The sequence below is a fragment of the Asparagus officinalis genome, chromosome 2 (genome assembly GCF_001876935.1).
Source record: "Asparagus officinalis chromosome 2, Aspof.V1, whole genome shotgun sequence".
Taxonomy (NCBI): Eukaryota; Viridiplantae; Streptophyta; class Magnoliopsida; order Asparagales; family Asparagaceae; genus Asparagus; species Asparagus officinalis.
This window is the reverse complement of record NC_033795.1, coordinates 84,301,207-84,303,803: the sequence shown is the minus strand read 5'-3', so window position 1 is coordinate 84,303,803 and position 2,597 is coordinate 84,301,207. Positions and strand designations below refer to the sequence as shown.

Here is a 2,597-nt window from a genome sequence, read left to right as displayed (position 1 = left end):
GAGCATGACATTGCCAGAGGAGGCACGGACGAGGGTGCTGCTGCCCTTTGAGCGCTGGTGGTCGTTGATCATGTTGTCCAGCTCAGATGATATGCTGACATTCCGCTCGAGTCCAGAGCGGCCTTGCATTGGTCTGGCGGCAACCTTGGGATAATTTAGAGGCGCCGGAGGAGGTTTGGACGCGTTCGGTAATGCAAGAGAGGGTTCATCGGATAAAGAGCGCCTGCGTGGCGTGAGGTTGGCAGCAGCAGAAGCGGTGGAGGTGGGGGGAGCGCCGGGATGTGTTGGGATGGAATTAGTAGAGGCTGAGCGGCTGAGCGGCGAGGAGAGGTGGGTTGGCGACGGAATACATTGTTGTAAAGGAGGACAAGGCCGCACCCTGACGGCTTCACACGATCCTCATCATCCGTTTTTCCTTCCTTCATATTTCGTCTACAATATCGATATATTTGTATGTAGATATGACAAATAATGATATGATATGGATGGATCAATCAAAGACAAGGCGAGGGGCGTTAAGAACAGAGAGGGAGACGCAACGTTTTTGTTTCTTGTCGCTTTTAATTGCATGTCTAGCAACTGAGATCACAGTGAGACGCAGAAACATGTATGTATGTACAAAGTTAGGAGGATAGGAAAAGAAAAAGGCGACCCCAGGAAGAATTGGTGTTTGTGTGATTTTATGTCGCACAAACCTTCCCTCCTGGAGCGGCTCTCTCTTTTTCTGTTTTCTTCTTCCTTCAATCCCAATCTCTCCCTCCCTGTGATCCGTCCCTGTCAAAGTTAAATGAATTTGCCCAACAAGCAGATTAAAAAAAAAAAAATTTAATATCCAACAAATTATTGAAAGAGAAGGGGGCAAAAAATTAGAAGAGAAAGGAGGAGGAGAGAGAAAATCTATTGACTTTCAGTTTTTTCTTGTTCTTCTTTTGGTATGTTTTTCTTCCCCACTTTTTTTTTTTTTTTTTTTTTTTTCTGACTTTCAGTTTTTTCTTGTTCTTCTTTTGGTATGTTTTTCTTCCCCACTTTTTTTTTTTTTGTGCCGGAAGGACCGAACACCTCTGTTCCAATGGTTATTATTAAAAGGTGGGGCGATTTTAACGGGACATGGGGGCAATTCTTTAATAACACACAAGAAGAATCACATAGTCTGTCAACCAGAACGTGAACAGAATAGAGCTAAACTGACAGCAGCAGGCTTCTAATTTTTTGAGGTAAGGACGCCAATCCTCAATCCTGACAGATAGAAATAGTAAAGTTTGAACCCACTCCCTTTTCTGACAAAAAAAAACCTCTGACCAGAGCCAGGCACTAACCTAGGTTGTCAACTGGACACAATATCCTGGTTGGCTATCTCTACTCCCAGGCTTTTCTATGCCCTGACCGTGATTGAGTTATGCATAACTACTAAAAAAAGAATAATAAAAAAAAACTTAAGTCTTGTGAGAAAACAAAAGAAAAATGTGTAAGAGGTCCAGAACCATTAAAACTAGGAATAATTCCACCAAAACCCATAATCTGATATCATTCTCAATCCAGTGCTGTTACTTGTTTATATACCGCACGTTCAAGTCTGAGTATGAAAATCATTCAGTTATAGCAGCACCGGCAGTAATGCAATGCGTGCACCCACAATTCTACACAGGCTGTGGTAAACATACATTCTCTCTTGTACTCAACAACCAACACCAAAACTTGGCACTGTCTGCCTGCTAAGAACATTTCATCAACAACTATCACGATACAATAGTGCACAACTAGAAACCCATCATATCTTTTCTTTTCGAGGAAGCGTGACTTCAAACCAGGTTCTCGCTTCCTTTAAACAATAAATAAATATATAACTTCAATCAGAAGAAAGAAAGCAGCTCTGGAGAGCAGCTGTTTGCTTCTGGGTCACAGTTAAAGGTGTAAATGAAAGGATCCCATCACCTGACTAACAACCACCTTCACTTTTCAAAGAAATCGATGTGCACGAGGCTGATATATCATTCCTGGAAGAAGGCATGCCTTGCTTAACAGAACTTGGAAAATACGAGTATGCAAGCAGAGAAGCTCCCACTGTGATTGACAACCCCACACCACTCCATATCAATCTCCATTTCATCTTTCTCCTTAAGCGTCGTCGGCGAGTAGGTTCTGCACACCCCAACAGGAAAAGGTCACCATCCCATTCTTACAAGAAATAACATGCATGAATACACCAAATCAAAAACAATTAAACCAGGTAGCTTGCAACAAAAGCAGTTATAATTGATTTTATGTGGGTAATTATATCATATGAAAGAGGATTACATGCAAATATGATTGTTTATGCAAAATCACACCAGAAAAATCATCAGGTAAGAACTTCAGTAAAAAATTTTTAAGAAAACATAATGTGCATGAAGAAGCAAAAGAAATAGTCTAATGAATTAAGGGAAAAGTTCTTCCACCCACTTGCAAAACTTTAACCATGTATCACCACCACCAAATTGACTAGAAGAGCAAAAAACGCCCTAGACCTTTTTCTTGAGCGGAAGACCCTATAATCTCAAATAGTTAAATTTATTGGATAGAAACCCTAAAATTTCTGATTACATTATTTAACCCTAGCA

At 40.9% G+C, this 2,597-nt stretch overlaps 1 long non-coding RNA gene across 1 annotated transcript in view; it reads right to left on the bottom strand.

The window, feature by feature from the left end:
- LOC109831960 overlaps positions 1,497 to 2,597 on the bottom strand; it is a 6,892-nt gene continuing 5,791 nt past the window's right edge. Inside the window, exon 3 of the long non-coding RNA XR_002244601.1 lies at positions 1,497 to 2,139. This is a non-coding gene — a long non-coding RNA (uncharacterized LOC109831960). The remainder of the gene's footprint in view (positions 2,140 to 2,597) is intronic.